Consider the following 11,215-nt stretch of genomic DNA (forward strand, 5'->3'; position numbering starts at 1 on the left):
TTGCCCTCATTACAAGGCAATTCAAAAGATTCATCAAAAAGGGAAGATTTCAAAGAAAGGTAAAAAAAGCAGATTCTTCCAATTTCATTGAAGTCAAGTGTTTTAATTGCAAAAAGGCTGGGCAAATCAAGAAAGATTGTCCTCTTTTCAAAATCAAGCCCAAAGACCAATTCAAGAAGAAAAAGGCATTTCAAGCATGTTGGGATGATAGTGACTCCTCTTCCGATGAAGAATCAAATGAAGAAGTCGCCAACATGTGTTTTGTAGCACAAGAAGATTCGGTAAGTCAATTTGACTATGATGATTTGTTAGAAGCATTTAATGATTTATATGCTAAATTTAAGAGTCTAAGTTCTAAAAATAAAGAGTTAAAAACTGAAAATTTAACTCTTGACTCTCAAAACAAAGTGTTGCTTCAAGAGATAGAAGATCTCAAGAAGGAAAACTCTTGTCAAGCATTTGAGATAAAAGAAATTGGAACAAGAACCAATATCTTACAAAAAGAAATAACTAGTCTAAAAGAAAAATCAAATGATCTTCTTTCTATAGTGACCAAATTCACAAATGGTCAAGAGAATCTAGAAAGACTTCTTGGTTCTCAAAGGTGTTCGGTTAATAAAATTGGATTGAGATATAGCTTCTTTGATACTCAAAATAGACCAAACTATGTTGTGAAAAATCAAAGACAATATTCTCAACCATTTGTTCAAAGAACTAAATTTTCTAGTAGAAATGCATCTAATCATGAAACTTATAATGCTTATAAGCCTAGACATGATTACTCTAGAAATGCTAAAGCTTGTTATAGAAAGAATATTTTTTATCAAAGGAAACCAAAATCCAAATGGATATGGGTTCCTAAGACTAACTCTCATGGACCCAAAAATAGAAAGGGGTCAAATGCTTTGTCTTCTAATTTTGTTGTAGATACACAAAATAAGGAGCAAATGGATATTGGACAGCGGCTGTTCCAAACATATGACTGGAAGGCCGGAGTTATTTTCCACCTTCCAAAATAAGGATGGAGGAACCGTCACCTTTGGTGACAATAACAAGGAAAAAGTAATAGGTATTGGTAATATTGGTAATTCAAAATTTCCCTTGATAGAAAATGTTCTTTTAGTAGATGGTTTAATGCATAATTTATTATCTATTAGTTAATTATGTGATAAAGGCTTTCATGTTTCTTTTGAAAATGATTTATGCTTAATTTCTGATTTTCAATCCAAAAAGATCATTTTTAAAGGTAAAAGGAACAATGTGTATGAACTTTATTTAGATGAGTTACCCACTTTTAATGAAAAATGTCTTATTGTTTCAAATGAAATTCAATGGTTATGGCACAAGAGACTTGGACATGTTAACTTTAAAATTATTTCCAAGTTATCCAAGAATTATCTTGTAAGAGGCCTACCTAGAATACCATATAAGAAAGATCACTTATGTGATGCTTGCCAAAGGGGTAAAAAAATCAAGAGTTCTTTTAAAGCAAAAGATATAGTTTCAACAAAATGTCCTCTTGAACTTTTACATTTAGATCTATTTGGACCATCTAGAATTCAAAGTTTGAATGGTAGCAAGTATGCTTTTGTTATAGTAGATGATTATTCTCGGTTTACATGGGTGATTTTTCTAAAAAGCAAAAATGATGCTTTTTCGGAATTTTTTAAACTTTGTAGAAGAATTACAAATGAAAATTCTACATCTATAATTAAAATTCGTAGTGATCATGGTGGTGAATTTGAAAATAAATCTTTTCTAAAGTATTGCGATTTACATGGTATATCTCACAACTTTGCTTTTCCTAGAGCGGCTCCACAAAATGGAGTTGTTGAAAGAAAGAATAGAACTTTATAAGAATGTGCTAGAACCATGCTTTAAGATAAAAATTTACCAAAATACTTTTGGGCTGAAGCAATAAATACAGCATGTTATGTTTTAAACCGTGTTCTTACATAAAACATGTTTTGAATTGTATTATGATCGTATACCAAAGATCTCATATTTCAAAATTTTTGGTAGTAAATGCTTCTTGTTAAATACCAAAGATAATCTTGATAAGTTTGATTCAAAATCAGATGAATCAATATTTCTTGGATATTCTTCTAGAAGTAAAGCTTATCTTATTTTCAATAAAAGAACATCTTGCATCGAAGAATCTTTACATGTTGCATTTGATGAGAATTGTGAGCAGGTTATACCTCTAAGCGAAGGAGAAAAAGTAATACTTCAAGAAGAACCCTTGATAGAGAATACTTCTCAAGAAAATGTTCCTCTTCAACCGGTTTGGAAAGAAGTTCTCAATCATCCACATGAACAAGCTATTGGAGAAATAAAGAGTGGTGTCCAAACTAGAAGGCAATTAGAAAAATATATTGCAAATATTGCTTTCATATCCAAAATAGAACCAAAGAATATATAGCGACTAGTTTAGTGTGTTCACAAGTACTATGGATGAAACAAACCTTAAAAGATTTTGATTTGAATTACTCCACAACAACTATTTATTATGATAACACTAGTGCTATAAATCTTTCTAAAAATCTTGTTCAACACTCAAGAACTAAGCATATTGAAGTTAGACATTATTTTTTAAGAGATCATGTGTTAAAATGAGATATTTCGTTAAATTTTATTTCCACTAAAGAACAACATGCTGATATCTTCACCAAATCTCTTAAAAATGAAGATTTTACGAGAATTAGGAGAGAACTAGGTATTTGCTCATTTTTGGATTTATACAAATGTTGATTTTTGAACAAAATTTCAAAATCGCACTATATTAGTCGACCAATAAAATTTTAGTCGACTGATGTTTTAAAATTTTAGAATGAATAGCACCATTCTTAGTCGACCGATAAAGTTTTAGTCGACTAAAAATTTATTTTTTAAAAAATTTTAACTGAAGGGACCCGATACCCCTTGGATTTTTTAACACCATTTTTTTTAAGGGCATCGTTTCATTTTATTTTCACACCTTTTCGTTTTTCTTAAAAACAAAACCCTTTGAAAAAACGAAACCCTCTCTCTCTCTCTCTCTTTCCTCTCTCTCTTCCGAAAAAAAAAACCTCGGAGTGTCGTTCGATCCTATCCTCGCCAGGATTTTCTTGCCGTGACAGGGAGATGCCAGAATCTTCTGGCCGTGATCGGGAAACACTGGAATCCTCTTGCAGTAACTGGCACATCTTCAAATCACGTCGGAACCCTCTTGCCGTGACGGTGTATCTTCAGCCATTGCCGGAATCCCCTTGTGGCCGTCTTCTCACTCGCCATCAGCCACCGTATCCTCCTCTATTTTTGTTTCACAACGCCGGACAACATCTTCCTTCTGTCGGACGTCGTTTGGAAGCCGACATTCTTTTTGGTAAATCTTTTTTTTAACCATGCCTTGTTCGAAGTCTGCATCTGCAAAAGGTTTAGGTTCTCCTCCTCCTACACCTTCTTCAAGACATGAATTTTCTCTCAGATTACTCCGAAATCCTCTTTTATATGATACTTTTGGATAGATTTCTGCACTACCTATTCTACCAGGCCGAAATGTACAGTTTCACCTGTTTTCTCGTTACAAAATAAGAGAATTATTTCCAAGAATTTCACATCTTTTTGATGCCTGTGCAGATACCCTTCATTATCCTTTTCTGATTCACTTGTTTTATACGAATTTATATTTTGATCATGAAACTGGAGTTCTGTCCTCTCTTGTTCGTGATGTTGAAATCGAGTTTGATTCTAAACTACTTGGAGAAATCCTAGAAATTCCATCTTCATACACTCTTTTCAACACTGTTAAACTGAATGATGAGAGAATTTTTGAACAAATTCTTCTTCTAGGTGCACCTCACTGCCCTCCTTTCAAAAATACTAATCTTCAAACTCGTGCACGTATTGCTAGACGAATCCTTGCCCACAATGTTCTACCTAAAACTAGTTCTTTTGATTACTATTCCACCGATCTTTCTACGACTCTTTATGTTTTATTTGGAAATATTTCTGTAAATTGGGCCAATGTGTATTTTACTAATTTGTGGAAACAAAAACAATTTCTTCCTTATGGATGTCTTCTAACTCATATTTTCAGACATTTCAAAGTTCTTTTAACAAATGAAAAATATATTGAGCAAAAGGAGTTCTTTAATCAAACAATTTTTAAAAGAATGAAAATTAAATATCTGCCTCCTTTAAATGTTGATCAAACTGAACCATCTGATCCTACTGAACCATCAATTTTTGAACCTTCACCATCTTCTGCGACACCTTTATCTCATGTAAAAAGAAAGAAATTTTCTACAAGTCAAGACAATGATAAAGTTTTGCAGCGACTGGAAGCCTTGGAGCTGCATCAACGCATTTTTCGTGAAGATGTGACTCAACAACTATCTTCGATTCAGAAAGAGATTACTTCAATCAAGGACTTGTTCAACTCACTTTTCTGATCTTTATGTTCTGTCTTTACTAAACTTTGATACTTTATGGGTTGTAATATTTTAAACTTGTATCTCCATTTTGCTTATGCTATTTTTGCCTTTATTCTTTTTTATTATGACAAGAGGAGAAAAAGATAGCATTGCAGGAGAGATCTTACATAAGAAATGCGAAATTAAGAGAAAAAGAAAGCATGGAAATGCAAACCACTCAATATGTGATATATGTGCTTTAAATGTGATGTGCTAATGGAAATGCAAACCAATCAATATGTGATATATGTGCTTTAAATGTGCTAACTTTTAATGTTTTGCAGCATATTGATAGGAGGAGTAAAATCTCCATCTATGCATCTAAATGCTTCATCTTTGATTAAGTTTGTCATCATCAAAAAGGGGGAGATTGTTACGACAATGAAATCGTACATGATACTTCAAGTACAAGGTTTTGATGATGAGCAAGTGAAATCAACTGCATTTCAGCTAAGGCAATGAAGACATTAAAGAATTCGATGAAGAATTTTTGAAGACTAGTGTGCAAATGTTAAATTCATTAAAAGTCTTAGATTCTTGTAAGAGCCTTACTTAGAGTGCATATTTAGGTTGCATTTTACCTAAAAAGTCTTTAGAAAAAACTTTTCTAAAAGAACCCCTCATGAAAATCTTTTTATAAAACTCTTTTCTAAAATTTTCGTGTTTATTAGTCGACCAATAGACTTACCAATCGACTAATCCTTTCGCGCCATATTTTCTAAAAAGTCATTTTTATCAAATTAATCGACTGAAGGTTTTATCAGTCGACTGGACAAAATGTCTGTTTTTTGGAAAATTAGCAGCAGTCGACTAATGGTTTTATCAGTCGACTGGACAAAACATGTGTTTTCTGAAAAAATTAGCAGCAGTCGACTAATGCTTTTATCAGTCGATCGGACAGAATGTATGTTTTTCAGAAGATTTTAGCAGCAGTCGACTGAAAGGTTTTTCAGTCTACTGATGATATTATCAGTCGACTAATTTTATCTCTAGTCGACTAAGTTTCAAAAGTTCAGATTTTCAAACGGCTCGATTAACAGATCAGTCGACCGACGATAACTGTCAGTCTACTAATAACTAACTATTAGTCGACTAACTACTGTTACAGTCGACTAATTTTGCCGTTTTTCCTGAAACTTCAAAAAGGCATATCTTTTCATTTTTTAAACATTTTGATCATTCAAAATGGACTGTTTTGACACCCTTTCATACCCTCAACGTATGGAAACTTTTAACTATAAATATGAGTGTATTCTACACTCAAAAATATCAAATCCAGTTGAATTACTTCTTGCTTTTCACTCCTATTCATTCAAGTATTTGTTTTCTCACTCACGTGATATTTTCACTTCAGTTTTTCACTCAAATTCCTTTGAGAAATAGTGAATTCGTGAGTAGAGTATTTCAACAACCTCAAAAGCCAATTGCATCTCATTTGCATTCAAAAGAAAGGTTCATAGGTTATATTGTAAGTTGTTACTTATTTTCTGTAAAAAGAAGAACTCCTTGGTTTAAAGGAGTTGTTTGCTTTCAGTAGGTGTGTTACTGGAAGTGGGACCAGATTTGGTCTGTGTATGATCTTGTAGTTACACAAGGTTGATAGTGAAAATCTTAAGCGGGTTTTGCTTGGGGACTGGATGTAGGTCGGGAAAGACCGAACCAGGATAAATTCTGTGTTCCTTTGTGTGATTGCTTTTCAAATTGCAAAATCTGTTAATATTCCGCAGACGATTTCTAAAAGCGCTCGTTGCCTCGATCCTACTGCACTTTCATAAATAAATATCCAGAAGCTTCCAGAGGGTACCTTATCCCTTAGGGAGTCTTTTTACCTTTAAAAATCTTTAATTTAACCCTTTATTTTAAATTTAAAGTTGTATTTTAGTTGGATCTAGATTTTTGATTTAGATTTGGATCTGGATCTAAGATCCAAAACCATATCCAAAATCCATTTAGATCTTAAGCTCAATCAATTCTTAATTAATATGGGTCTTGGACTGAGTTCAGATCCATATTAATTTGGATCATCTGGATTGGATACAGTTCGATCAAAATTTAAACCCGGCCCGTCGAGGCAGACCTTTTTTGAAAAATTATGATTTTCAGCTCAACCGTAGCATGAATTCAAAAAAATAAAATACCGTTGAACTCGGAATTTTGAAGTGCATCTATCAGTATATACTTCGAATTTTGCCTCTGAAATTCACCTGAATTTAACCCAATTTTTGCTTGAATTTAAAGGTTAAAAATTAAAAATTTTATTACCTTTCAGTTGGTTCATTTAGACCTGGGCCATGCCCAAGACTCAAAGAACATATTCCTAATATTGAAGGTTTATCGATTTTTCTTCAATACTTAGACAAATTTTTCAGAAGTCTCTAAATTTGACTAAGTATAAAATACACGATATTACAATTGTTAACTGTTTTCAATTTTTCTTTCATTGCAGGAAGCTACTGATTGTGATTAATTTTCTGTTGGGATAGAGTCTTAGATTTTTTTAATTTTATTTCTTTCTCTTTAACGCCATGTTCATCTTTTGTGGTTAAATTAAATAAGTTTGTCGTGTGCACCTATTTTTATGGGCCTGGAAAGACTTGCAGACTACATATTAAAACAGTGAAAGGCAAAGAGTGTCAAATGCTAGTGGTACAATTTGAGTATGGGCATTAAAATATTACTAGAGTATTTTGATGTAAGTCATGCATTTATGGTTTTATTCTTATTCTTCACAATTTCAGGTTCTAGAGAAACTATATATATAGAGCAAGATGGGGTCCAGAAGATGGTGTTGGCTGTATTATATTGTCTCCTACAAGGGAGTTGGCTTCACAACTTTTCAAAGTATTGGTCTGCACTCCTAGTCGACTTCTTCAACACATGGACGAGACCCCAAATTTTTTGATGGTTCACAGCTGCAGGTGGAGACCCAATTCTTCTACTGGAAATTAGCATACTTGGTTTCACTAATACTTATTTTTTTAATGGGAAACGGATTTTGGTGCTTGATGAGGCAATAGGATTATTGACTCAACATTTAAGAAAGATTTAAATGCAATTATTTCACAGCTACCAAAGCAGCGCCAGACTTTGCTTTTCTCTGCTACTCAGACCAAGTCTCTTGATGATCTTGCTAGGTTGAGTCTGAAGGATCCTGAGCGCTTGTCAGTGCATGAAGAATCCCGGTCCCATACTATAATTTTTAATATCAACTCTGGTTGTTAAATTTATACCTGGATTTGGTTTTATAAACTTTATGTCATTTTACTGCACCGCAACTCTTTTGCATAATTTATTCAGTTTTCTTATTCTTTTTTTTGCAAGTCCCTATTCTAAACAATTTTTGTGGTGGTCTAGGTAGTTAAGCTTGCAATGTTGCAGATAAGTCTGTTAAATTGTAATTCATATATATATATATATATATATATATATATATATATATATATATATATATATATATAGAGAGAGAGAGAGAGAGAGAGAGAGAGAGATTTCATATATATGTCTATGTATCTATGTATCTATCTATTTATATATTGTAATACCCACTAGGGGTAAAATAGTCTTTTCATATATAACACGTATATTCAAATGAATATGCTTTTCTTCTTCTTTTTTTCTTTTTTTCTTTTTGTTATTATATTAAAGGAGGGGTCCACCATAGAGACGTTGGACCCCTCCAACAGTCATAAATATGACGGTTGGAGGGGCTCCAACGTCTCTATGAGAGCCCCTCCTTGGGTCCCTTTTTGTCTATAAATTAAGGGGCATTTCCCCATGTAATCTTTAAGCTTTTATAAAGCTCTTTCTCTCATTAATAGATTCTTTTTCATGCCTTTGTGCATTTGGGTTCTTTTGTGTGTGTTATTTTGTGCCTTTGTGCACATATTTTCCATTGAAAATATAGTGGGTTAATGAAGTCGTCTATGAACTTGGTCTTCTTGAAGATATTTTCACATGGTATCAAAGCAAGGTGTATGAGAAGATAACATGTGTGTTGCATTTATTGTGGTTGTCGCTTCAAAAAAACATGCCTACTCCTCATTCTTCCTTTTTGTCGTGGAAAGTTCTTGCCAACTTCTCTCCTCTTTGGCATGCTTCAATAATAGCTAAAGAAAAACCCGTTGTGGTGTGTGTTCAATCATGAAAATTCTCTTGTGTAACGACCCCAACTCATACCTAAGAAAAAGTATAATTTTTTTTGTTACAATTACGGAAAACACTCCTAGAGATCAGGGTCCTTATAGTTCCAACACCACCATAACCACAAGGGATCTTACACCCATCGTCCAAACTATATCAAGTTAATTTTATTAATTTAAAAATAATAGAGTCATAAAAGAAGTGCAAAATATCATAATACATAAAAATCAAATAAAAAAAAGAGTCACGCTGTCCAAGAGAGTCGGTCAGGCAGTTGTGTAGTCCCCTCGTGGCTTCTCTCAAGAGCAAGTCGCCTCACTGGGCATCTGGAGCTGCAAAAAACATAAAAAGTAGGGGTGTCCGAATCCAAGAATTTTATGTACAAATTCTTCTAATGAAACAAATAAGTATAAAAAAATATAAATAAGATTCATATAATATTTTAAATAGATATAATTATGACAAATTCATAATTTAAGCAATCATTTAAGCAACATGAAACAAGTGTTAAACAAGAGAGAACAACTACTATCAATAGGGAACATTAATTATGCATTAAAGATATGTTATCGTGCAATAGAGAGCACATATCATGCAATCACCCATATATCACAAGGAAACAAGTAAATATGCATGATCTAATGCATAGCAGGAATATGCATGATTTTTATGCACATGCATGTATACATTATTATCTTTTATCAGAGTATTCTTTTTATATGCATGTCCCTATTAAATGCACACAATTTAAGTTTCTCTTTTTATTACTGTTGCTCGTGGATACATCAGAAATATAAGAATTTCAGAGGCCAAGTAGAGTTCTCAGGGTAACTTAGCACACAGTTGTATTTTATTACTGGGTTCCAAACTTAGCCCTCGACTGAATTAACTTTCGGAATATTAGACGTCCATATCTAATGTCGAGACACTAAGGACCTCCACATCCACAAGTGTCACTTTCTTGTTATACCAAAATAACAGTTGTGTCTACACACCACCCTCATGTAAAGTGACGGATTCTTCCTAAAACCGTGGCCAGGAGAAAGAACCTCAATATCGAGTTCAGAGGTAACAACAATGCACACAGAGTTTTTGTATCCTGACGGTTCTCCAAAACTGTAACTCTAAGAGTCTCATTCTAACGATGGAATATCTCAAAACGTATATTATATTGTTCTATTTCTTTATCCTTTTATTAATATCTATTTTATTAATTTGTAATTCAGCATGCCAAATTAATAACATAAGTTCACATATCCCCATGTGAGGCTCATCACGAGACCACAACCCACAAAAAATATAGAACGGTGCAATATAGTAAAACAATATCAATATAACTTTTGTAATGCATTAAAACAAGTACAGAAAGAGCAATCCAAACTCAAGGCTTACACAACCTGCAATGATCTATTATGCGATCATCGATGCATCATATGCAAAAGTCATAAAAATATGTCATATATGCAATATAGTCATATGCTTTCCAATGCGCATCCATATATGCAAATTTAACCATGTATGAAACAACAATATTCATATGCATGTGCATGATTTTACACATTCATGTTAAGTGTATGCTCACATTCAATACATATATTCATGTCACACACATTCTTTCATTCATGAATCAATCTCATTAAACATGTGACCATGCATATCATTATGTACAAGCCAAAATATATATTTCACATGTATGCACATGCACTTGAAGCAATCTTAAAATAACATATTGCTAAAGCATGTCATAGTGGGTCAAAGCATGTGAAAGAATCCCGTTCTTAGCATGTATAAAAATCAAAATACATACACTTAACAAAATCTGGAAATTTATATATTTATTTGGATTTGGTTCCAGATTCCCATAATCATGAGCATAACTTGAAAGTTGTAAATTCAACCCATGAAAAAAATCAGCATATACACATTTCTTTTTTTTTATAAAGACACCTGCCCAGCCGAGCCCACTCGGCTGGACTCAAGAGGTCCAACAAGGCACCCATCTAGGTATTGCTCAGGTCTGGCCAAACCACAAAACAAATAATTTATTTATTTATATATATTTTTAATTGTCATAACCCCAATACATGCCCAGCAAACTGACAGTCGACTTGGGCTACAACTAGGCCTATACCCAGCCAACCATAGGTCGGCTGGAGCTCTAAATAATTAAAAGTTTTTTTTACCCAGTCTAGCACCCAACTGACCCAATCGATTGGGGATTAGCTCCAGCCCAGTCGACTGGCTCAGCTGGGCTTGGTAGGGCACCGCACAACCCGAGTTGGGCCTATGCACTGCCTATCAGGGCCTAGCAATCAACCGAGTGTCACTCGACTGGCAGCCAAGCTAGCCCAAACCACAAGAAAAATTATGTTTTTTTTAACATAATCTGGCAACTGCTCTGCACATGCTACACTTGTGCAGGTCTGCCATGCCATAACAGGCCAGCACAAAGAAAAATTTGATTTCCTTTATTGTTTTTTTTTGACATACAAAAGCACACATGCATAGGTTCGATGATGCAAGCATATACATATACAAACACAAGTTGCATGCATACCAAGTTTCACATCTCACGTGTGCATGAATATGAATACTTATAATCAGTTATGCATGCATGGACA

Source organism: Nuphar pumila, chromosome 2, assembly GCF_984573655.1.
Source record: "Nuphar pumila chromosome 2, dmNupPumi1.hap1.1, whole genome shotgun sequence".
NCBI lineage: Eukaryota > Viridiplantae > Streptophyta > Magnoliopsida > Nymphaeales > Nymphaeaceae > Nuphar > Nuphar pumila.